This window comes from Sipha flava, unplaced genomic scaffold (genome assembly GCF_003268045.1).
Source record: "Sipha flava isolate LNK unplaced genomic scaffold, YSA_version1 178_pilon_pilon, whole genome shotgun sequence".
Taxonomy (NCBI): Eukaryota; Metazoa; Arthropoda; class Insecta; order Hemiptera; family Aphididae; genus Sipha; species Sipha flava.
The window spans coordinates 359,643-387,279 of record NW_020272126.1 but is presented as its reverse complement, the minus strand read 5'-3'; the positions used below and the strand labels follow the sequence as shown (position 1 = coordinate 387,279).

Below are 27,637 nucleotides of genomic sequence, written 5' to 3'. Positions count from 1 at the left end.
AAAACGTAAGTTATTCTGAATGTGTGTAGATTATACTAATCTATAATCAAAGTTGGAAATAAAAATGGGAATGTTAAAATTACTAAAATTTAAAAGTTCAAATTGTATTTATCAATAAACTAAGTCAAGTGATTCACTCCATACAGAAATATTATGTTTAAGTTTATGAAAATGCCAACAAAATTGAAAATTGTTATAGTAATATCGATAATTTGAGTAATTATAAATTAATTAAGAAATGTGTGATTATGGGTTATTGTTTATTTTAAAAAATACCACAAAATATATTATTCTATACTATACTTAGATAAAAATTTTCAAATCATGCAAATAATAAGCACTGTTCATTTCTTAAGAAATATCTACCTGTTGGAAAATTTAGTTTTTAATATGCGTATATTTTTTATAAAATATTAAAAATTTAAAAAAATGCATGGTTAAAGAATCAAAAGAGTAAAGCATATTTAAGAAATCACACTATAATTTACTGTTAAAACATATAAATATATAAAATTAAATCATATTATTAGCTAAAAAATATAAACATAATGCAATGTTGTTTATTACAATAAAATGAATACATTTTTTACCGTATGTAAATATTACTGTTACTCGTGGATTATAATATAAAATTCAATTCAATTAAATCCGGATAAGAATCGTTTACCTATTTCTCTTCAATCGTGAATACATTTACTGAACCAAAAATCAAATAATATATTTTCAATTATTTTGGTTGGTGCTAATTAAATATCCATGCATTTAAATATATCATCGGCACCTATTTTATTTCTAAGATATTTTTTCTTAAAAAAAGAATAAAAAACAATTTTATTAAATTTATATTTTAGAACACATTTAGTTATAAAGTTTTAAAAATATGTGAAATAATTAGTTATGTGATAAATATATTATTTAACTGTTATTAGCTATAAGAACGATAAAAAATGTAATTTAATAAAGAAAGTACTTGAGTTTTAAAAAATATTTAATAAGTGTAATAATAAATAATTGTAGTATAATACGAGTATTTTAGTTTTCAATATTTTTATTAAATCAACTAGAAGATATACCCTAATTGCATTTTATTATATTTTCCATTTTCCCTTAAGTATTTTTTTTTCTATAATCACATTTTTTAGAATACGTACAAGGAAAATAAAATATTATAATATTTAAGTTGAGGTCACTTTTTATGAAAACCGTTTGAAGTAATACAAACGAGTTTGTATAAAGAAGTTCATGTGAGATATTATAGTGGAAAACATTCAAAAGCAAAATAATAAAGAAAAATAGAATAAAGGTAACAGTCTCATTTTTGAAAAATATTATTATGATTTAAATCTAAGAAACCTTTTTTAATAATTTAAAATATTACTAACGAAACATTTATACAGTTAAAATTATATAATGTATTGATAAAATATCTTATTTAACAATTCTAATCTAAGTTATTATATTAAGTACCGTAGTAGTAGTAGATTGCATTTAGAAAGACTATTCACTATCCAGTACATATTTTAAAAAGTTTTCTCTTTATCATTTTAATACATAATTTGTTTTTTTCCCTAAACTGGAGTTATTTAAGTATAACACAAATGTATAAATTTACTATTACACAATATGATGAATTTCAAAAGCTGTAAGATCAAAGTGTTCTTTCGACTAATTGTATTACTTAATTATAATTAAGAATAGTTCACAACATTGTTGACGTAAGTATATATATTGTAAATTTATGTATGTTTTTTTTTTTTTAATTAACAAAAGTTTTCAAAGGAGGTTATTCAATCCCCATAATATTTTTTTTATTTCTACATCATTCAATGGGTATATATAATTTAAGAATACTTTAGCTGAATTAAAATTTTACTGTCAAAATGGTCGTAAAAAAACTAGCATGGTTAAAAAATCATCTAATAATATTTAGTTGAAAAAATTGCGTACTTTGTTGTTGACAATTTTTTGCATATAGGACAAATACAATAAATATCGATATTTCTATGGTCGTCGATGTAGTTTTTTTTTTTTTTTATCATTGCAATTAGATACGACTAAAATTTTTTTCGAGCCTCTTAAATGTTCAGCAAATAAACTACACCATATAATTTTCAATTACATACTGTAATTATAAGGTTTCATTATAATTAGTCTCATTATAATATACTTAATAACAATGTGTTCCAGAGCATATTTTAACATACAAAATACGTGGTACTAGTGCCCCCCCCAGTGATAATTGAATGCTACCCAGTGGTGGGTGATCGTGCCACTAATCAATACATTTTCATAACAACCGTAGTGATTGGAGTTGATTTTCCCTGTAAATTCTTCTGCAGAACATCACGTCTATGAACTACGATGGTACACAATTTTATTTAAGTACCACATAGTAAAAATTACTTAAAATATGTTCTGATATGTTCCGTTATAGTTTAAAAGGTAATATGATAATAGAAACTGTTAAAATTGATAATATATAAATAAACTTTAAAGTAATTTAAGGAATACAACGATAATATATTGCAATGACTTATTTTTAAATTTAAAATATATTAAGACTAACATTTTAAAATCTATGTAAACTATAAATAATTATGAATAAAATTATAAACATAAGGTCTTGAACAAGTATGAAAGATGCATAGGAGTTAAACGACAAATTTTGTGAAAAATAATGAATGAAAACATTATTAGATTAAATTAATTGACTTTAATTTCAAAACACTGTCAAAATAATTGACAACCGGAGCGTACACGCATACATACACACACAAACAAAAAATTATACGTCACTTGCATTCAAACACTAATTTAACCTAACCTATCATAATATAGTTTAACCTAATTAAAGTGAGTGTTAAGTGATATACTGTGAATTAAGAGTTTAATTACAAGCAGTATTGAATTTTATATAAAAGTTTAATTAACCTAGTTTTAAATGATTTTTGCATTTCAGTGTTATGATGCCCGTGTATTGTGATACGTATAAAAGTAGAGGAATCCTAAATAAAACATATAGTTAGAGATACGTCACGTAAAAGAAAATTTAAATACTACAAATCAATACATCCTTTATTGCCGATTGTTTCTATTCAACATGACTCTTAATTAATATCAATATTGTTTAATTTGGTTTATAAACACTATTTTTTTTATATAGTCACGATTAGAGAACTTAGTCATCTACGAATGTAGGTACTTCTATTTCCGTTGTATATAATTAGTTTATTGAATATTAATTTATACATTTTTTTTTCATTATTTCATTTCCTATTAGTTAATGGTCGTTCGGATTGATGGGCGGGTGGTAGGTTGTAAACTAAGATTATTTGAACCATAATTATTTAAAGATCACTAACACAAAGTATAAACTTTGGTAATTAAATGCATACACTTGATTGTTGGATCACAACAACGGTTCGAAGGACAGACGGACGGAGCTCACCCGAACGTAATTTATACCATGATGCGGTGAAGATGGTTAATACGTCAATTGATGTTGTACGCACGTCACGTTTGACCGTTGAAGTCATGAGATATCTACCCTGCTCCTACCACTACTCTACGGCAATATCGTATTCGAAATTTTATCCGGTTCGGTTAAAACCGGCAAAACGCGTAAGAAGTAGTCGCAGTTATAGCATCGTCCACTCACCGCCCGGCACTTCGAGTCACCATGCATTGGGCGCGTGCACCGGACGGACACCCGCCACCGGTCACATCGGTCGTAAGTTATGTACCTCAGTTAACGAGATCAAAGGATTAAGCGGCCAGCAACATCATTAGATGCTGGCCGGGGTGGCACGAGGTTTAAATGTTTCTCCCGCTCCCGACGCAACGACCCTCCGTTGAGCGGCGCGCTCGTCCCTCCGTCGCCCGAGCACCTCTCGGCCCGTTCACCCACCACCGGCCGTGCACACGCACGCGCCGCATCCGGTGCACGTCGACGTGGTTAACAGCCCAACGGACCAGACCGGTCGAGAGTCAACCACGGTAGCACGCATAAATCCTTGTCCGACGTCGTCGCGGTATACCGATGGTGTCCGAGTGGTACGACGACGACTGCAGCAGTAGCGGTAGCAGCAGGACAACTTGTGGCGCGAACGAGGGTCGCGGGCCCAGCAAACACCAGGTAATAAATTCATCCCTCCCACTCACACCCCGCACCAGCTGGTTCGGGACCGACCCGAAATCGCCGGCGTTATATGTTTGTACCTAGAACCCGGTTTCGCGTGTACACGATATACATGTATCTCGGTCGAAACGATTTGGCGACCCGCCGCCATTCTTGCGCCGTGTCCCCGTACCGTACCAGTAGTTTTCGCACGCACCAACCAACACCGGTAACAATCACTACTACTACGGTATCTAGAGGTGACGACCGTGATTTATGATCGTGCGTGCACGTAACTTATTTCGCACCGTCACGACCCTGTGCTGTTGCGTGGGTTTACGCCCGTCCACTGAATTTACATACGTACGAGTACTAAGATTTACATCTCACGCTGAGCAGAGATCACATCGTGGTGAGCCTACGACGACCTCATCACGACCTACCTATATGGTGCAAAGCGAACCGTATAGGTATTCTATACGTACACATACATAAATATAAAACACCGCTGACGGACACGTTGCTGCGATTTATTATACGGGAGTGCAATCATCGTAGACGTGCACAGCTCGTGGTTACTACTAGTATTCACGAAAATTATTGTGACGTTGAATAATATTTGATATTATTACCCATACGTGTACTGATATTTTTAAATAAAAAACGTTGTGCAATTTGTTATTTGATGACTGGCCGATTCTCGAATGAGAAGACGATTTTCACGATTTCTGTGCTCGACATTTAATAAAAAGTGTCACGGATGACCCTTGAAAGATGTGAAAACATATATATGAACTTAAAAATATAGATTTGTTATGTAGAATTTGAAGTAAATATTCTTAATTTAAAACACGTGCTTTCATATTATTTGCAGAATGGGATTTACAATTTTGAAGAATTAAATTTGTTCAAGGAGAAAATGCATTCCATGTCACCGTTCAATCTTTGTCTAACCAAGTCATGCAATGGGTAGCTACCTAACGATTGTTACCTAAGTGGCCATCTTGATACCTAATCAATATCGTATATACGGAAAATTAATACATCTAATAACTATTTAATTAATTCCTTTTCATTAAACTTTTCTCATTAAGTGGTTCTTCTGCACACAAAGTACTCATGATTAAAATAACACAAACTATGCAAATCGGTCCACTAGAACTTCAGATATAAGTGTCAAAAAAAATCGCTTCTTCTTTTAAAAAAATATAAAAAAGTAACGCTCGAAAATGTTCATTGCCCAAGCCGAAAGATCTGAAGGTTGTTTAAGATATTTTCACATCATAAAATACCGTGCGAATGGCAAGTATGTGCATCAAATCGCAGACATCAGCCGAGAACCTAAGGAGAAAATATTTACATTGCTGCCACTACGTAATGGTCATCGATGATTCGGGATAAAAACGTTAGCTATTACATTTTCTAAAATTTTAAGAACAAATTTTCTTACTTAAATTAAAATTTCTCAATGATCCTAAGATTATTAATGTGCGATGAAACCGAGAGAGAAATAATTTTTTTTTTCCAAAAAAATAAATAAAAATAACTCAAAATATATGTAGATTAATTAATTTTTAGCATGACAAAAGTTTCCATCTGTAAAACTTTTTAAAATTCTTAAAAGTTTATTACCGAATTGTAATTATTATTCGGGTCGCTTTAACACAAAATGATAGTTTAAATTAATGCATTGGTATAGTAACTTTGAGTTTTATTTCATTTTTTTTTTTTTTTTTTACTTGCCCAAAAAGTAATCGCAGTTTAAAAAAAAAATAGAATAAAATGTATTTTATGAGCACATTGAAAACATAGAGACCTAAAGCAACTTATTGGTGATTAATCCGCTACCGTTTAATAATGTAAATTAACAATTTTCATTTTAATATTAATGTAGTTAAAATATAATGATCCTAAGTTCAAGTACATCTATAACATAAAAATAAATATCAATACTAGATATTTATCAATATTTCATAATATCAATACATTTTTTGTATAAAAAAAATACGGAACACGTGGTTCAATTTTACCAATGATCCGGGCTTAACATTTACTCAATTTATTAATAACTATTAAATATTGATAACAATAATAGTATAAGATATAGATTTGTCTTGTATAACACGTATTTTAAATCTAAAATTCCATAGTAAATACTTTTATATATTTAAGAATTTTAATTCTATAGTACTATAGCATTACTACCTACTATTTTGATACATTTAATTTGATTTATTTCATAATTTTCATTTATCTTGTAATTTAAATTTAAATTTTAGAAGCAATTATGCGACTAGAATAAAAGTCTTCATATTTTTATTTCTTTTTTACCGTTTAAAATAATATTAAAATTATTTTGGATTCTGAGTGAAACGATACATGTGTAGTAATGTATGGGTTTAACCATGTTTTTTTTTTTTTTGTGTCCACTTCGACTCGAAGGATTATTTCAATCATCGGAGTTTTGAGTAATTTCGGAAAAGTTATGTTTTAAAGTATATATTTTGAGGAGGGTCATTTTTGAATTTCCCAACATTTTGCTACATAATTGCAAAATATATAGCATACCAGTGTTCGAAAAAATCAATTTTTAGTTTCTATTGCAACTCAAAAACTGAATACTTATGTCAACACATACAATAGATTGTATAGTTTTCAATATCTCATTTTTTTTTCTCTGAATTTTCGATAAAATAACTTTGGTTTGGAGAAAAATTATTACGAATTTCCTCATACACATCCATTGATGACCAAATAAAATAATTGGGCTTAATATTAAACAAAAAACATTACAAGCTTTTAAATAATTTTTATTGCTATAAATCCCAAGCATTGTTGATGACTCAGTGACAAATCACATTACACCAGTGTAATTGCAAGGTACTTTTTTCTTTTAGTTTTTTTAAACTCATAGACATGCACTAGGGAAAATTGTGATGTGACCTTTCTAAAATCGGTGTCGGCCTGATATGACATAACATCAGTTGTTAGTCTAGAAAAGGTGGTTTTGGCCATCGGTGAATAAAACCAGGCATTTCACCACCGATCTTAGAGGAGTATCCCAGCTGTTGTCGACTCATTATATAACGTTTCACTTGTAGATCGTTGAAACGCTCCTAACGCGTAGGCATTTTCCAATTGTTGAACTTCGAATAATGTTGCGGGCTATCAAATTAATCAGGCGTACTCATCTTACTGAGTGTAGCAACGCCTCTGCTAGCGGTAGGCATGAACATTATTACTGGGAAGTAGCAGTTATCATCTTTGGGTAACAGTTATTTTAATATTTACATATACAGGAGAGGAATTGAAACAAATATTTAATAATTAACTTTATTTTAATAATTTAAAACTAAAAAGAAAATTTGAATAATTTTTAAAAATTGTATATGCACTGCGTAGAGGGCGAGGGTTTTCGGAAATGGTAGTTTTTGGTACTATAGTAAACCCCAAATACAGCTAATATATTTAATTTGTTATTTCGATATACTAAAATAGATGTTTAATTAGCATATGGTGTACGTGCAATAGGATATACATTCTTAGAAATAAAAAGGGTAAATAAAACATAATATGTTATATCTATTTTTTGCGGAATATTGTAATTTTTATATATTTTGAACACGAGTATTTAGTTTTTTCAAATATCTACCTTTCTCACAATCATCTCAAGCTAACCAAGAACGTACTATGTCATATAAGTAATTATTTGTGAGTACGCAGTTTCTTGCAAAGCGATCACTATAGTATGTAAAATAAATGTGATAAGGAAAAACTGATCTGTATTCAGGCGTTAAAAACAACGGCCGTTTTTATTGTTTACTAAATAATAATAAACATAGACGAGTTGCAGTTGCATCACACGAATGTATGCACACAATATATGGCGGGTATTCTAAGTATTTATTAGTATTTATTCTAGGTGCAGCTGGAGTGTTAGGTCAAAACGTTTAAATTAGGCGATGGTTAGCATAATAAGACATAGAAACAACATCAATAGTTTTCAATTCACTACATGCCATTGCATGAACGACGTTCAGACATATTGATGACATTTAATTAGATTAAGACACATTAAAAAAAATCCAAATAATCTATAGTACGCGTGTAATAAACAAGTTCGTGTGTGATTTGTAAAATAAATACATATTGATAATACACATTAAATGTCATGATAATAAGAATATAACAACTAAAATATAAAAACTTTATTATTATTATTATTATATTATAAATACATTATGTGTATTACATTTAATGAACACATAAAATAACATAATTATATAGTTCCTGCAATAAGCAAATGTATTATTTGCTAATTGTAATTTTTTTTTTTCATATTATTCCTTGCCGCTATCCAGATGAAAATTTATCAATTATTTTTGCAGCTCTCTATTTTAATATTTATCGTTTCCTATCAAAACAAGATCCATCGAAAGATCTAATTCAACCTTACAGAAAAATCATATGATCTTAACTGATAGGTAAACAATGCTAATTTTGCTTGTCAAGCAAAAATTATAATGTTTTTGATAATTTTCTATCAGATTATCATGGACTGAATTTTCTGTACTTACCTGTATTATATAGATTCATAAATTTATATAAATAAATATGTATATACAACACAGAAATATGGGGAATGGTAAACTCCTACAAAAGTAGGTAATCTCCTTGTATGGACATATTGTTAACTTCTACATAATATAGTATTATCTCTTACAAAATATAATGTTAACTCCTATACCAAGGTTACAAAAAGCTGAATTACTAAAATAAGAATAAATCAATTTAGTTATAAAACATTTTTTTTTTATATTTTAATACAGTAGTTTAATTATATATTTTAATGCAATATTTTAATAAGTATAAAATATAACTAAACAAACTACTAACTTTTTTTGAGAAAAAATATCTGTCAAAAATTACATGGTTTATAATATACAAATACATTTTTATTTACACATTTATTTACGTTTGTTTTTATAGCACACTGTTTTAATAAATTCGTGACGAAAAATTTCTCCTTTATTGTATTTTTTTTTTTTTTGTTCATGTATGTACTCATATTTTAAAAAAATGTTTAGTTGTCGAAGCCGAGGTGTATTACTGCTTCTAATTTTTACGTATGTTTTGGCCTGTATGTCTAGCAAAAGTTTCATAAATAAATGCATATTTGGATGGTGATGATTGAAATTACTATTAAATTTAGAATGAAAACATTCACAAGCATTTTTTGTATCATTAGCAGACTATAATTTTGGAGGGAAAACTGGTGATGAAACACTACACAAGCTCGATTACGATAGAGCGTTATATTATGTGTGTCATTAAAACGTCGTGGACGATAACTAGTAGCCATCAGTTTTGATCTTATTTTAAGTACACTATAGATTATAGATAGAAACACGATTTTAAATTTGACTATTAAATGGAACTTATTTGATACTCATTATAATATTCGGCGTTTATGTAATGTAGCTTTAACCCATATCTAAAAAAAAATTATGTAGGAGTTTACATCGTATGTTATTGGCAGGTAAAAAAGGTCTGTATAGGAAAATACACTAGGTTTTAAATTCAGGTAAAAAGTTCATTCGTGTAGGAATTTACATGCAGCCAGAAATATATAATTACTTTTGATATATTTTTATGTGCAAAATTATTTTTGATTATTAAACATTTTTTATTGCGGGGATTCTAATTTAAAAGTCAAGGATTTAGCACGTACCGAGTAAATCCTTTAATTATCTAATTAAAATAGTTCGGTAATATGTTTATTTATGCATATTATAAACACAAAACACAAAATACATTATATTTTATGGCAACTAAACGAGTATGTAGAGCATTTTAATTCTAATAAAGAGTTACCATTCTAAAGATTTAAGTGAAGTAGAATTTATGTGAAGTTTATACCACCACATACTTTGACCGATGAAAACTTTTTTGGCTAAGAAGCAGTTATTGAACTTTTCCACCCTTTTTCTATACTTAAGGTTATTTTATATGGACTTTTCCTTGTTAATAAATTTATACTTAAACGCAGAACACAAGACATAATTATATTATAATTATATGGATCGAAAATAGTTGGTGAAATATTTTTGTTTTATTTTTCCTTTAATTTAAAAAGTTTAATTTAAAAATCGAATTTTGAAACGCTTGGATTAATAAACCGTTGCTAAAATATATCTCACATAAAACCCCTGTGATAAATATAAGACCCACGTTATTTTTGAATTTCCTGCCTTGCACTCCAAACGTGTAACTTTGTTAAACTCGTTAATATCCCTGAATATCTTCTTTAATCTCCTATATATTCTTAACTTAAATTCGGAACTCATTATCAATAAAGTAATTTTCTTCAAGAGCTCTCCCTATTACACGTGTAGTTAAAAACAGGGGTACATGTGTTCTTAACAAAATGTGTACCCGTATATTTTTTACAATATCCGGTCAAAATCGCGAACTTTATTTTCTTTATATTGGAAGCTGGTTTCCTCATTTAAGTTTGAAAAAAATTATTCACCATAATTTTTTTCAAAAACGAGTGAAATATTTCAAAGTGTAATAATCGTTTAAAATATTTCTTTCGTTGTATAACAAAAAACTAATGAAAAAAAAATAAATAAATAAAATAAAAAACCGGCACAATACATAGATATAGTTTTATTTTAATCAATTGTCCAAATAATTGATCGAAATAATAAAATGAAAGATAATGAGTAAAAAATTAATGCTTAAATATAGTAATTATGATAAATTAAATTTTTAACAATATAATTATACACTTTACCTATTATTGTAATGTTTGGAAACTTTTTTTAGATAAATAATTAATTTCATATGATTAATATTTATGAGATGCTCATAAAGTTTTTAGTTTCTACATGTTAATAAATAAAACTACGTGTGTACAAATTGTAATGCAAAATTGTAATTCGTTTAACCGAGCGAACGTCCACAAACGTTATTGTCTCTAAATTTAAATTTGTATTTTATGGGCGTTAATAAATTATGATCAGTAAATTTCAAAATACGAGTATACGCTTGCGTACAAACATATACACGTAAAGTATACTGCTATGCGTATATAATATGTATAATCGACCATCTCATTTGTTAAGGCGTTGGTACCTTTAAGCATACATCAGAAAGGTCTAGTCAGTTTAACCGACGACGTCATAGTAAAAGTATACACGACGACTTTATGTAGGCATAGCGGATATGTCATTATTCACCCATTAATTGTATGCGATTAGGTTTGTTGCATAAATTTGTGTCATCTGTAGCAGCTTTCAAGGATGCTAATATTGTGTTCGTTCATTTATCGTGAACTCTGCTGCGAGCAATGGTTGGAAGGGCATAGGGGCTATGACTTCCTTGGCCATTTTTAATCTATTAGATATTACCTCAAATCTACTATAATAGTAATCAGATAATTATATTATCACGTATACAATAATTATTTATTCGTATTTTGATATGTTAAAACAGTATTAAGCATATTACACATTTAAACTGAGCTTTGGTGTTATGTATAGAAATAAAATATGTGTATCTTTGTTTAAATTTTTACAATAATAATTTTTAAATTTTACATGACACCTGACAAATTCAATTTTATATTATATATTGGGTTTGGGTATAGGGATAACTGTACGAATAATACACAGAAGCTTATAAATAAGCGATTTTACACACTTGACCGATGAAAAGCATGTATGGACATTTATACATTGAGGCAGTATAAAGGGGTGGCAATATTGTAGGAAGTGGAAATAATGCCAATGAGATGGGAAAAACTATTTGAAACTTTACATTTTATATTTTTTATTGCATTCAAAGATTCAAATATTGAAAATATTGAATAATCGAATAGTTCGAAAAAGAACCATTTTTAAGAAAACTTACAAAACCATGATGTCCAGAGTCATGTGTGAATCTTTTTTTTTTTATTCATAGCTTATAGTAGCTATAAGTATTATTACTAAAGTATAATAACTAATAATACTATGATTATATTATAAAGACCGTATTAAAAAACTTACAATTGTACAAAAATTGTCTTATGTATTTTTAAGCACTTTAATTCAGAATTGTTAGGCATTAAAAACATAATAATACGTCTTAAATTTAGAAAATACTGTAAAACTTTATTTTATTTATGTTTAGTGAGTGAGTATTAATGGTTCACAACTAAAAATCCTTTTTTCCTTTTCCAGATTTTCAATATCCTTTTACAAAATCATTATTAACAGAAATAAACATTGTTAAATCTATGTATATGCAATAAATATTATTGTTATGTGAAAAAATAAATATAGATTATACTGCAATCTAAAAAAACCTTATTAGGTTTTTTTTGTATTTTACAGGTTTCGATATTAATTTATTCACCAAAGAGCTTCATATTGCTAAGGAACTGCAACTGTAGATACCGACTCCTACCCTAAGGCAACACTTTTACGTATGTTCACGATAGTCATCAGTTAGACTTATACATCCGTGTAATGTTATTACTTAAATAATTTCTTTATCGATCTCATAATGATTAGAATAATAACAAATTTCACGAGCTTGAAAATAGTTATCTAATCAATGTGAAGTTCCTTTTTTTTTTTTTATCAAAAAATATTAGTTGTATTAGGGCAGCATTTTAATAAATTGGCACAGTGTGGCTAAATGTTAAGCGTTATAGTTGCACACACAAACACTCTTACGTATATATATTTATAGGTATATCAAATTATATTACCTCCTTCCCTTTTGAGCAAATAATCAAGTCCGCCTCTGACAGCGAATATAATACGAAGGTACGCGCGTACATTTATCATAGTATAATGTTATCAATACGTAATTCACGGTTCGGTGTATATTGTACATTGAGCAAAAAAAAAACATTTTTTTTTTTTTATCAGCGTCGATTTTGTCTTAATTTTACCACACCGACTGATCGGACGCCTGAGAATAGAGATGGTCGAGATTGTAAACAAATTCATGCAGGCGTTTATGCGGCTTGTTAATCGAATAATTCGCGAAAAATTACCCATGGGTATTACGAATCTTTTGACGACGACGAAACGCTACTATGACTTCCATACACTTTTCTTGTTCTAATAATATTACCATTTCATTGGTGTTATTATTATTATTATTATTATTATTACCACGACTCGAAAGCGCGCAAACTACGATTTGGAAAACGGTATAACAATAATCTTTTACTAGTATCTAAACTTCCATCGAAATAGACATACTTTTAATCATCTTCCATATCCTCGTAGTGCAAGTTCTATATTGTCATACCATTTGAAACATGTAGTAACACTTTATTTATATATTTATGTTTTAATTGGCGTACCTTCAGTAATATTATTAAAATTATATCATAACTATAAACTTATGTGTTTGGGTTGATTGAGAATAGAGGAGAAATTATTATAAATTCAAATTTAGATTAGGATGTCAGAACTAAGGATGAAGGAAAGGATATGAAGAAGCGCTATTATAGGTAAACGATTGAAAAGCAAAGACACAAATAAGTAATTTCTACCACATCTACCCATGTAGTAGTATATCATTGCCTAGTACATAAGTAGTTGCCACGACCTTGATGCTCATGAAATGTTGATCCCGAAATAAAGTTATCGGACGTTTTTTGATACACAAAAGTCGTTAATTTCAGCGAGAAGGTTGCTCATCCATGCGATACGCGTTACAACGTAGTGCACGAAATGTGCCGTAAGCATTGTTAAAATTTGCGTTTTTCACTTTCAAATTCTACTCCTGTCTGAAATAATTGTTCGATTCTTTCTCAATCCTCAATAGTCGAAAAATTATCTTTAGTTCTTTGTTTGATTCTTCTCAATGTATAATTTGTGTATTAATCTCATACATATGATAGCTTTTCTGTAACGTTCTAGGGCGAATGAGCAAAAAACGATTATTCACGCATTCGCCTCGGAACGAAACGGTCGAAACAAGCTGAACATTTTATCGAACCCTATTATTACGGAGTCTCAGTTGTGGCGAGGTGGACGACATAACGGGCGCGGGGAAAAACGTTCGGAGGCAGAACGCTCACCACCGCCTACGCGATCCCCATGTACGGTCGGCACTCGTTTTCCGAACAATGTTAATTTCGTTTATATGTGCGCGGCGGTCGAAGAAAAGAAAACGTAATGGAGCGTTTTCCTTGTCTCGTTCCGCACCCCTACTCGCTCCACGGTCTGTTGTACACGCGCTGACAGCTATCTAAATGGTAAGTGGTCGTCGCCTTACACAGTATACGAGTACGTATAATATGTGTGCGTGCGTGTGCAAGCGGAGTTGTTATAATATAACGGATCGACACCCATGCATGTATGGAGAAATATAACTGAACGGCATTGCGTAGTCGATCGAAATAAAAATATTGGGGGTGGGCCGATCCTAAAATCGATACTTGGTATCGGCCGATATCGATGGTATTGGAAAAAATATCGATATTGGTTTATTTTCAAAATCGATGTTTGAACCGAACCGCAAAAAAGAAAAAAATAAAGAAAGAACCACCGGCATAAAATACATTAATATCAATAATAACAATAATTTAATCGTTAAATATCGATAGTACTGTGGTTTTCAAAGTTAAAAGGAATATTGTTTTTTAATTTGTAGATAAACTGCTTACTTACTAAAATAATGTGATGTTTATATTATGTAATATCGGTTTTATCGATTCGCAGTATCGGATTAATTTTAGTATCAGTTCATGGTGTTTGCCAAAAAAGTTGATTTTTTTTATGAATTTATATTCAAAATCAACTTAGTTTTTACTTCTGATTATTATATCGGGTATCGGTAAAATATAGTATCGGCCCATTTTCAAATAAATACCTATCGCGCCATTGAAAACAATGGTGCAACGCGATGTAACGACTGCACCGTGAACTAGTATTCGTTGGAAAAACGACGATATTGTCCTGTACACTATAGTTTCACCCGCACTCGTGTGCGAATAAGAAAGAGTGTATGTCAATCTTATCAACTCATAATTTTTCTACACCCTTTGGCCCTGTATGATTATGTTTGAACGGCCGTCTGTAAAGACGGTTTTGGTTCGCTGCTTTCGAACGGTTACGAGACGCGATCATAATCGAACTAGAAAGTTCAACGAAGTCATGGCGAAACCGTCATCGACGCGTATCAAACTAATTATCATATATTAGTTTACCGAGTCGCGTTTGAAGTCAACGAGTACATTCAGGACACTGCGGATGGCGAGCGGACCGTGCCCGAGGATAACGGCTATATGTTTACCGCCGATACCACGATTTTGACGTATACACGTAGTATTGGAGTAACCTTCGTTTAGCTACGGAGCAGTTGAAGGTATTGTATTTCCCTATATATCACGGGTTTTCATTTAAATTCTTTGAATTCTATTCAAAATGTATTTGACCGATATGTAACCTCTGTTCGGTGATTACATTATATTTGATTGGTACGAAAATTATTGATTATATTCTAATTAAATTTAAATTATTTGAATATTAATATGTAAATGTAATACATGTAACGTTGATTTGAAAACATTTACAATATCCCAAAATAAACTGCACGCAGTGAGTGTTTTTTTCAAAACATGCTTAGAACTTTGCAATGTTCAATTATGTTTTCAAATTTTTCGATTTCAAAAAATGTACTAATCTTCTCAAGATTTTTTCAAAATTAGTCACTATATACGAGTATTGTCAACTTGAATTCGTTAATCGAATAAAAATATTACATCACATAAATAGACATAAATAAACGATCGATAATTAGCGTAGAAGTGAAAGTTCGTCACGTGGTCGTTTAAGCTTATACTTATTAATTTTTTAAAATACGCAATTATTATTAATTTTATTTCGATAAAACCATATAAAGGAACTCTAAGACTACAAGTCAATCCTCGTCGACAGTACTTAATTATAATCTTAAGACACTGAGCCACGTCAAAAGCCGTCTTAACGTCATATAATTTTCCGCCGCAGCAACTTAGTGGCGGCGGCGGCAGCGGTGGCGTGGTGTTGTCGACCTACTCTTTGTGACGGCGCACGGTCGGAACGGACCTCTGCGTGGGCGGGCACCGTTAATGAATAACTCGCCGAGACTTGGACGGCGACCACCGCGGACGGTTTTCGAACCGAGAAAAGGGTCGTCGCAGCACGTTTATCTCTCCGAATACAGATGAGTGTTTACTGTCATGTATACCTGTTCCTTGCACATGGTCCTTCCCTTACCCGCCGCTGTTACTAATCTGCTACCACAGCCGCGTCTTGCGAGTTAACCCCTGGGGAGATAGAGGCGGAGGAGCACCAACGACTTTGTTTATAATTCATAAGAGGGTAGTGATGGCAGCCACAGCGATTCATTATCGGCATAATGTTATAGTAAAATTAATTTAAATCATCTCTCGGGCGTACACGATCGTATACCGTATGTTATTATCATACGCGTACAAGACCCGATGCGATATCCGGTCAATATCATCGAGTGTGACGCAAGATAATGCGTTGCATAGAAATCCAACATCGTGTGTGGCTGCACGCCTGCCAAACCATCGTGAACGCAGTGCATAACATGCAAGTCAAAACATGAATTTAAAACGTTTATTAACGGGTGGATATACCTACGCTGTTAATATGTACTTCAAGACGTGCAGAATTGATGTACACATGTTATACCCGTGTACGGGGATCTGAGCGTGAAGTAGAGTTGATGCGTTATGTTTGAACGAGTACATCATTGTAAACGCAAATGCTTTTTCCGTCAACTTCAGGGATACCAATGATATAATAATATATTATGATCCATATAATTTCAGAATTTAACTATCCATAAAACCCTAAAACATGTCCTTCAAAAAAATGCTTTTATTCACTAAAAATTCTAAACAATGCTTTAGTTTGTCTAATATTTTAATGATTTCGATACGAATGATATTTTATAAAATTAATTAAAAAACGATTATACAATACTCATAATATTTTTTGATAATATAGTACCAGTAAAAATTCAAATTTTGGTTCTAAAAACTCCAAGTATATGCTATGCAGAGGTTTTCTATAAAATTCAGAAAATTATCTTCAAATCGAAAATTGTCAATAAATACAAAATATAATATCATACTTTTCATTAAAAATTTCACAAAATAAATTATTGATAATATGGTCATCGTACAGAAAACTTAAGAAAAAAATTCACCAAATACCAGCTATAAATTTTTTTTTCTAGCGTGTTTAGTTTGGTTAATGTTTAACGTTTGAAAATAATTTATTTGGCTGGGAGATATACGATGAACGGGCTTTTTTGTGATTACGTTTCTGGAAAAATATTTGAAAATTACTTTTTTAAATTTTTCTTTCAGTAACCAGCTTTTATTTTCATACCAATCTTAAAGCAACTGCCACCTGTGATAGAATACCAATTTTCTTTGAGTGATAGATACAATCTGTTCGCCATGCGATAAGCATTTATGTCAAAAATTTGTCTATTTATCCCCCGAAATGAATGCCCGGCCATTTGTATGCGTACAGAGGTTTACCAATGATTTCATATATGATTTGAAGAAAAAAAACAATCCAAAAGCTATTTGAATGTTGCAAAAGACATTTTTACGATAAAATCCACGATGATTTATTGACAGTAAAATATATGATAGTAAAATAAAATTATTCATATTATTATTTATGATATTATTAAATTTAACCTACGAGGTGTGGCAGAAAAGTAATGAGACTGGAAATATTCTAAGCGATCAGGTAACGCTGCGCTAATGTCCTTGCTAGATCACGTTTATTAGTACCCTCGTATAGCTTGGTGCAAGTTTTATCTCATTTCGTTAATTACGTGACTTTTGTGACTGCTATTAATGAAGTTGGGTTTTGGTTGTGCGTCACGCAAAATGGAACAGCGAAATTTGGAGCAACGTTGTGCACATTTTGTGTTAAGCTTGGAAAGCCGGCAAGTATGACGTTTGAAAAGTTACCATAGACCTATGGAGAACATTCTTTATACCGAACCCAAGATTTTCGCTGGTACAAATTATTTTTGGAAGGAAAAAACACGTTGAAGATGAACATCGTTTAGGGAGGCTTTCAACTTCGAAGACAGACGAAAACATCGAATGTGTGAATTTTTTTGTGAGATCAGACCGTTGTTTAACATTAAGAATATTGAGTGAACAACTAAATTTGAATAGATTTACCGTTAATAAAATTTTGAATGAACATTCGCGCATGCGAAAGGTCGGTGCCGAAAAATCATGACAACACCACATGTCACACTCTCTTCTCAATAATATAATTTTTGACCTCAAAAGGCATCCCTGTAGTTTTCCAGCCACCTATTCACCTGACCTCAGTCCCTGTGACTTTTTAATCTGAAAAATTTCTTCAAATAACCTTTTTTCGAGACTTAAGAAAACATTCAAAAGTGTGTAACGGACATGTTGAAGACCATACCGATTAAAGACTTCCAGCTCTGTTACCAATATTGGGAACGACGTGTTTGTCGGTGTGTAGCTGCTCAAGGAGACTACTTTGAAGGCGATAACATTGGCGTTTGAAAAAAATAAAAACTGATAAAAAAAAAATAAAATCAGTCTCATTAATTTTCTGCCACACCTCGTATACTGACTTAGGGTGACCGAAAAATAATGACAATTAATTAAACATACGCAGACAGCTGAATTTAATTTGAATGTCGTATATTATTTTCTACATATAATTTACTTATTTTTAAATAACTTCTGAAAAAAACAATTTATTCTATAGAGTTTTTACATGGTCATTATTTTAACTGTTTAAAAAACCGATGGTTCTTAACGACTAATGTTAAAATAGTTTTGTAGTACTTAAAAAACGATAATATTTGTTCATTTATCCTTAAAAATGTCTAAAACGATGGTTTATTGTGACCTATTAATAAAATAATATACTATTCTGGGTTACTGAGTAATTAATTAATGTCAAAGTTCCTTCTCATAGGATGAATTTTTTGTTGCCATCATGCAAGTCCTGTTATCCTAATTTATCATGGCATTCCCTTACTATTAGAGGAAAGTAACATAATATACAATTTATAATATTTTATATTGTTCAATATCAAACGCATTCAAATTCAAACTTTCTAAGACTACCCTAACCCTAACTCTGTAGAAGATTACCATTGATGCATTTATAAGATAATTTAAATTAAAGGTCTACAAGGTGTTAAATCTAATGAACTTAACAGTGAATGAAATAAAACCATGTTAGTATCATCGGAGATCGAAAACTACGGAAAAAATCGCTGTGTGTGAATAAAATGTCCGTTCAGAAAAAAATTATACAGATTTAACCATACAGACGAAACCGTCGTGCGTGTAATTCATTTTCACTGACAATAATCAGGTTTTTTAACTTTTCTTATGTAAGTAATTTTATAGTTATAATATTATTCATATGCATAAGAAATTATATATTTTATTTCTTAGGCAACCAATTTGATTGAGTTTGGGAAATAATTTGTTTATAAAGTCTAAATAAAAATTTCAGCAACGATACACACTCAAACATAAAGTGATTATTTACATTTAAATATTTAATTTTAGTCTAACTGTAATAATTAGATTTAAAATATTTTAAATTTAAACGTTGTTAAGATTTTTTTATATTTATTTATACCATAATAACCATCATAATGAAACCCTTAAACGTAGAAACTTTAATTAAAATGTTTGAAAATTTAAAACGTATCATAACTAAATTATTCAATTATTCTTTTATATATTACATTATTATTTATAGGCATACACAAAGTTTAATTATTACAACTAAATTCAATGATTTTCTGAACCTTTATAAGAAACATCGTTTCCCATCATTCAAAGCTAAGAAAAAGAAAAAAAAAAGAAAAAAGAAAAAAACAAAGACACAATCAAAAGAATATGACGATAATTTTTTTCTTCTTTTAATAGTCTTATGAACTACCTAACCGTTAATCCTATATATATTATAATGTAAGTTCTAAACTTAAATCTCCGTATCATGAACTGCTACTCTTTCGAGAAAAAAAAATCTGAATATGATATTATTCTAAAGTTTATAAGCATTGTGTATAACAGTTCACTGGGATTTAAAAGTTCTACAATTTTTTTTTTCTCTAAACATCAACTAGGTATTAGGTAAATACTTCCAGTTACAGTATTGATTAGAGTTGATGAATAAGTTGAGATGAAAAAAATGTAAATATAATATTGATTATAAAACTCTTTTCGGTTTTAGTGTTATTTATGAATATATTTTTATTTGAAAATGTGTTCAATACTAATTTTTTTAAATGTTCTTCATATATAGGAAAATATTCCATGACTCTATGTTACATCGCGTCCTGTTTCAACTATAGAGCCTATTTGGAATTTGTTCTATAATATCGATTAATTAAATGTATATTCAAACATATTATGTGAAGTCTGTTATTATTCGAAAATAAATCAAATCAATACTGTCATAGTGTTATAATAAGTTCCGGTGAAGTGAGTGAAAAAAAAAAAACAACAATCTTACAATTTTCATAGAGTTTCATCTACTCCAAAGTGATAATATTTAGACAAAGTGAACTTTACGATTTTCCATTTCGACGGTAATACAACAAATAATATAATTATCTATCTATCTATACTATACTATATATAAAGTTGTAAGGGTTTTTCTTCGACCGTGCTAACCGAGAAAACTACTGAACCGATTTGGCTGAAACCCGACATTCTGCTGAAGGTTTTAGTACCACTTTTGTCAGTAAAAAAGTTCATAAAAGTTCATAAAAAATTAAAAACAATTGTACCTATTGATTGATTATTTAAATATTAAAGTGCTTCAAATTGGACGAATGACTATTTTATGTCCTAAGTGCCATGCGAAAAAATGGAAAGATGAAACCCATGGACTTTGCTGCGCTGACGGTAAAGTTGTTTTACACCAATTTGAGGATCTTCCAGACCTAATTAAAAGTTTAATTGATAATTCTCACCCTATATCAAAACATTTCTTTGATAATTCTAGACGGTATAATACTCTGTTTCAAATGACATCGTTTGGAACAAACGAAATATCTGAAGGGAACATCATGCCCTCTTTTAAAATTCAGGGTTAAGTGCATCATTTAATAGGTAGTTTATTACCCGAAATTGGAAATAATGCTAAATTTTTACTAATATATTTTATGTCAGAGTCGGATCAAATATCTATTCGAACAAATATGATTCCAAATTTAAAAAGAGGTCTCATTGAATCATTGCAAACAGTTTTGCGTGAAAATAATCACCTCATACAGACTTTCAGACCTAATCTGGAGTATTTTGATGAGTTGCAAAACTTTAAGTTAATTATTCATGCTGATAGAGTTCCTCAAGATGAACACAGAGGTCAATATAATGCACCTACCATCGATGAAGTAGCTGTATTATTAGTTAATGAAGATAAAGGTCCCAGAGATATATTTCTGCACGGTCGGAGTGGACACTTGAGTCGAGTTTCCGAATTGAATAGATCTTATGATGCACTGCAATATCCATTGATGTATACTAGAAGCGAAGACGGTTATCACATTAATATTTTACAGAAAAATAACCAAAATCGAACAAAAACTGTTTCCTGCATACAATTTTATTCTTATAGGTTTATGGTTAGAGAAACAAGTCTAAATCATCTACATTATTACAAGACATTATTCAGTCAATTCGCCGTAGATATGATGGCAAAAATGATTTCTGAAAGACTACACTTTATTCATAACCATCAAAAACAACTACGTGCGAATGATTATGTTCACCTCTGAGATGCTGTTAACAATGATGCAAATATTAATGCTAATAACGTGGGGCAACAAGTAATTCTTCCCTCCTCTTTTACTGGCTCCCCACGTTACATGAATGAAAAAAATCAGGATGCCATGACTTATGTTCGTAAATTTGGCCGTCCAGATTTATTTATTACTTTCACATGCAACCCGGAATGGCCGGAAATAAAAAATGAATTATTTCAAGACCAAAAGTCGTTTAATAGACACGATATAATCTCTAGAGTTTTCCATCTCAAACTAAAAAAGTTTATGCATGTATTGAAAAATAAATATATTTTCAGAGATGTAAATTGTTATGTTTACAGTGTTGAATGGCAAAAACGAGGTTTGCCATACTACCACATTCTTTTGTGGTTACAAACGAAAATTCAGCAAGATGAAATTGATAAAATTATTTCTGCCGAGATACCAAACAAAGACAGAGATCCTATACTTTATGAAATAGTATGCAAGAATATGATTCATGGCCCATGCGGCGAGTTTGCTCCAAACGATGTCATTTGAAACAGAGTATTATACCGTCTAGAATTATCAAAGAAATGTTTTGATAAAGGGTGAGAATTATCAATTAAACTTTTAATTAGGTCTGGAAGATCCTCAAATTGGTGTAAAACAACTTTACCGTCAGCGCAGCAAAGTCCATGGATTTCATCTTTCCATTTTTTCGCATGGCACTTAGGACATAATATAGTCATTCGTCCAATTTGTAGCACTTTAATATTTAAATAATCAATCTCGGATTGATAATATAGGTACAATTGTTTTTTAATTTTTTATGAACTTTTATGAACTTTTTTACTGACAAAAGTGGTACTAAAACCTTCAGCAGAGTGTCGGGTTTCAGCCAAAAAAAAATTTCAGCCAAATCGGTTCAGTAGTTTTCTCGGTTAGCGCGGTCTAAGAAAAACCCTCACAATTTTATATATATAGTATAGATAGATTACCATGGAGTGGTGCGTAAGAAACAATACGTTGATAATGTTTATTTTTATCAAAACTATTACAATAATATTATATAAATAATAAAACCATTGATCTTTTTTTTAGAAAGAAAAATATAAGATTTTTTAAAAATAATATATACGACCAGCAGTGTTATTCCTCCATGCCCATTTCGCTTATCGAATAGGAGGGGGTAAAATGCCATGTACGGCTGTCTTGTTATTTATGGAAAAGTCGGAAAAATGTATTTTGTCAATGGAACTAAAAAAATAAACATGACATTTATGCATACGAAGGACGAGCGCAGTTTGTTCCATATGAATGGGTTTCAAAATGGCCCACTGAATTCATTCTTTTTCAAAATTTTCATTCTTTGCGTTCTCTGCGCCAAATGATATTTAAAATCTGCATCGACTATGCATATTCATTGTAATCGTATGACATTTTAATTCGACTGCTTGCGGATTCAGTCGGAACGCCCCGCTGCCGGGTGTGTAAATATAAATTATCATGTGCCCGTCGTGTCATTTTTCAATATTTACGAGCGAAACCCGACGAACCAATATTTCCAGGTACTATCGGTCAATAAAAATTGGCAATTAACTGCTGCCGACACTCTCTCTCTCTCTCTCTTTCTCCTTAAATTATTATTCGCCGTGTAGAATATTATTACGATTATAATTTGCATAGTCCCGCGCAACCGTTGCGCGGCAGTAATTTAACTCCGGCATACTAAATTCGATCAATATGACTACTACCCGGTTCGGTTGCCGTGGCACACAGGAGAAAAAAAAATAAAATACATTTCCACTGCCGGACTACTTATAATCTCGGTTAAAAATATTTTGTTGACGCCGTGCGACGTTTTGCTATATTGCCACTAAAATCTGTTCCGACACAAGACGTCACCGAAGTCTCTAAAAATATCTAACCACTCCCTCCTCCACATATCCCACTTTCACACGAGAAACGAGAATTTTCACTTTAAAAACGTACTCACCGACTGCATCCGTAGTCTGGTCACAAGTTCAATAGTGTTTTCACGTATAATATACGTACTCAACGTGTTAAATCTAAAACACAATTTAAACTAATGAGTGAAAATGTAAAAAAAAAATAAAAGGCGATAAAAGGTATATTTTAAAACGAAGATCTGTCTCGCAATGGGCTGTCCGATATTATTTGTTATAATAATTATTATATTATTATATTAATTATTAATAATATTATTCTGATTTAACCGATCATAATATTATTTTTCGTACATCTTACACCCGCCACCGTTGGTAAATTTTTCTTCCCGTGCACAATACCTGATTACATATAAATATATACACGTAGGATTGATTAATTGGATAAACTTTGCGAGAACGAACATAATAATGTATTCCATCGTTGAATACTGCTACTGCAGTGACGTTCTACACGTAAACCAAAGTTATTTATTTCTTGTTGTACCCATTCTGTGTCAGTTATTCGAAATGTAAAACTTCAGACAATCATCTCAGAATTTGAAACTTGTAATTGTACGAACACAATTCAAATCATGTGTATTACATTACAAGCTTCGCGTGTCTGCCACTTAAAATTATTGCTGATCAATTTTATACAACGTTCATTTAATTCGACATGCGTATCATAATATGTACATTGTATCCAAGTTCTTATTGTGTACACATTTTTTGTTAAAATAAAACCTACGTCAAAACCGAGGTAATTATGTAAAGTACATACATAAGTTCACTCGTTTAACGCGTATTTGCGTCCCATTTTAAAATCGTAGACGCATACAATCGTTGTGTATCATTTTTAAAAGGAACACATGAAATATTACAACAACCGATATTTGCATAGATTTTTACATAATATTATCGTAAAAATAAAAAGTTGTAAATAACATCTATGGCCATCGCATTTTTATTTCATTATAACATAACCACTTACTGAACTGTACATTATATTGATATGCCTACAATAACGATATGACTACTCTATACAAGTGCGTAAAAGCAAACACGTAGTTATATATATTATAATGCAAAAACATTGTGCACGCTATACAGTTAAAATAAGAATTTTGTTTTCAAATTAATACCTATAACAGATAATGTAAGATTAATATAAAGATAAAACGACTTATGATTTAGTTTATTAATAATAATTGTATCGAACCAATTGAATCTAATTGAACTAACCAATTTTTCTTAAAATATTAAATCTTATATAAACATAAATGTAATTTGTCTTGTTGGTCCTTATAAGCTTCCAAAAGCATGTATTGGGTTAGGCGTACTGTTTTGGAGACATATAGATTTGATTAGATTTTATTAGATGCTAATCATGGAGTTTCTATCGATTTGTTGAGTTCCTAGTAGACATATTTAGAATTACTTTCCACCCAATTATACATAAATATAATAATAAATACCAATCATCGATGGTTTTTATACAGAATCTATATGATTTTGAAATTAAATATAATATATCAAAATTGCGAAACCGATTGAACGGAAATTTTAAGCAAGATACATCGTAGAAATGTATTAGTTTAAGTTTAGCTTTTCCCATCTCGTCAGTTTATCCTTAATGTACATAATATCTCACAAACAGCTGCATTTTTTGAGTTAATTTTTTTTTATATTTTTATGCGTTCATTTCAGTTTCATATATATAAACGCGCATTACATCAATACTAATTTAATTGTTGATATATTTTTTATATTTTATACACACTTGTCGTTAACCAACTCAATTGTATTTCATAATAATTTCAATTGAAGTTATCATATTCCACGTAGCACAGACATATATGTATATATATATATATATATATGATACGGGCAATATACACATTGCTTGGACAATTCAAACCTCCAATATAAATAATTTTTTACTTATAATAATAATTTATAATATTATTATTATAATATTTCAACTATTAATATTTTTACTAATAATTTATTATAATTTGGTTGTAACCCAGAACATATCATTTTAATATTTCCAACTCACTATTTATATTATTTTATTTTATAACTATTTTTTTCCCATACGATCAAAATAGATTTAAAAAGTAATAGCTATGTCGATAAAATCACACGACAATATATGAACAATAACTGGTACTTGCAACTAACCTAATAAATATAATACATTTGTAGTAACTAATATTTAAGGTATAATAAATTATTATTAAAATTGTATAAGCATAATATTTTTTTACAATACATTCTGTATTTATTGGCATAATTAATTTTTCATCTTCTTGTACTGTTATTACGTCATATTAACATGAAAACTCAGTAGGTTAATCGTAAATATCAATTATTGTTCATATATTGTTGTGTGATTTTAAGGATAAATTTATTATTTTTATCAATATCTTAACTGTAACATAAATAGTACCTCTATGGGAAAACAATACTTATAAGATAGAAGAATATAAATAATGAGTAAGAAATATTCTACTGATATTTTATATTTGTTCTATATTATAATAAAATTATAATAAATTATTAGAAAAATACTGCCCAGTTATTATTATAAGTACAGTTATTATTTATTTCTATTCCAAGTTCAAATTGCTTATTTTTTTTTATTTTTTGTTCTCTTCAATAGTTTTTGGAAGTATATGCACGTATATTATTATATAATTTTAAATCGTGAAACTTAAAGCTAAGCGCATGAGGTTTTCTAATTATAAATATTCTCACATACATTTATAAACATATATATATATATATATATATGTTCATTTCGTTCCGTTGAAGTTTTGCTTATGATGAAATTATTACTTTCAGATAAATATTATTTCCATATGGTCGTACGTGTGAGTTATAATTTTCTGGACACGCGGTGTTTCTATAAATATGTACAATTTATAAAACTTATCATTACCAAACAGCTTACATGAAATCGTCCCTGATAAACGTGCGCAAGCGTGTCAGGGTTGAAATCTCCGCACTCTTTTTCTGACTTGAGTGAATTATTTCTAGTGCATTATACTTATTACGCGTGCATACTATTTTGCGTTGTACAACATTCCCCTTCAGACCTTACCACATTATTACATTAGCCAGAAAATTTTCATTTATAAAAACGTTAAATATACTTCATGTTTCCAAAAATAAATTGTATAAACAAATCAAATTCTACGTTAAAGATCTTGCATTTTACTCGCCGTTTTTTCACATATTCCTTAAGATTATACCATTTTAAGAGTACTCGCAGTAGTTCCGCTGATCGGGGGAAACAATGCTTTTACTGCCTTTTATTATCATTTTTGCCGTCACGTAATTATTTTGATGACTTTGTTGTTATCCGGCTTTATATCCCGACCCGTGAAACCAAGACGAACCAAAAATATTATTTTAATTGACAACGGTATACAAGTTACGATTCCCGGGAATTTAAATTACCGGATTTTATGTATACTCAAAAATATTTATTATTTTTACTATAATTATATTATTATTATTATTATTATTATTATTATTATTATTATTATTATTATTATTATTTATTTGTTATGTGAGTGTGTGCATAACTAATGAACAATAATTCTGGCATGTATAACGCGCCTTTTCGTTTTCAGTTCAAATTTACGGCCATTGCATCCGAAGACGCAGTTGTTATTTATAACTGCCACGGCGATAGACTCAGATTTCGTAATATTATAATTTACATTAATATTGCTGAACGAGA

General features: G+C 30.2%; 1 protein-coding gene across 10 annotated transcripts in view; it reads right to left on the bottom strand.

Annotated features, from left to right (window-relative positions):
• The window catches only part of LOC112680628 (amphoterin-induced protein 2), a 355,883-nt gene that overhangs the window by 185,951 nt on the left and 142,295 nt on the right, over nucleotides 1-27,637 (bottom strand). For 7 of the 10 annotated variants that reach the window (XM_025550788.1, XM_025550789.1, XM_025550786.1 and 4 more), the window contains one exon: nucleotides 23,934-24,006. The exons of the other annotated variants lie outside the window; for them this stretch is intronic. The gene's annotated coding sequence lies outside the window, so the exon portion shown is untranslated. The remainder of the gene's footprint in view (nucleotides 1-23,933; nucleotides 24,007-27,637) is intronic. 10 annotated transcript variants of the gene reach the window in all.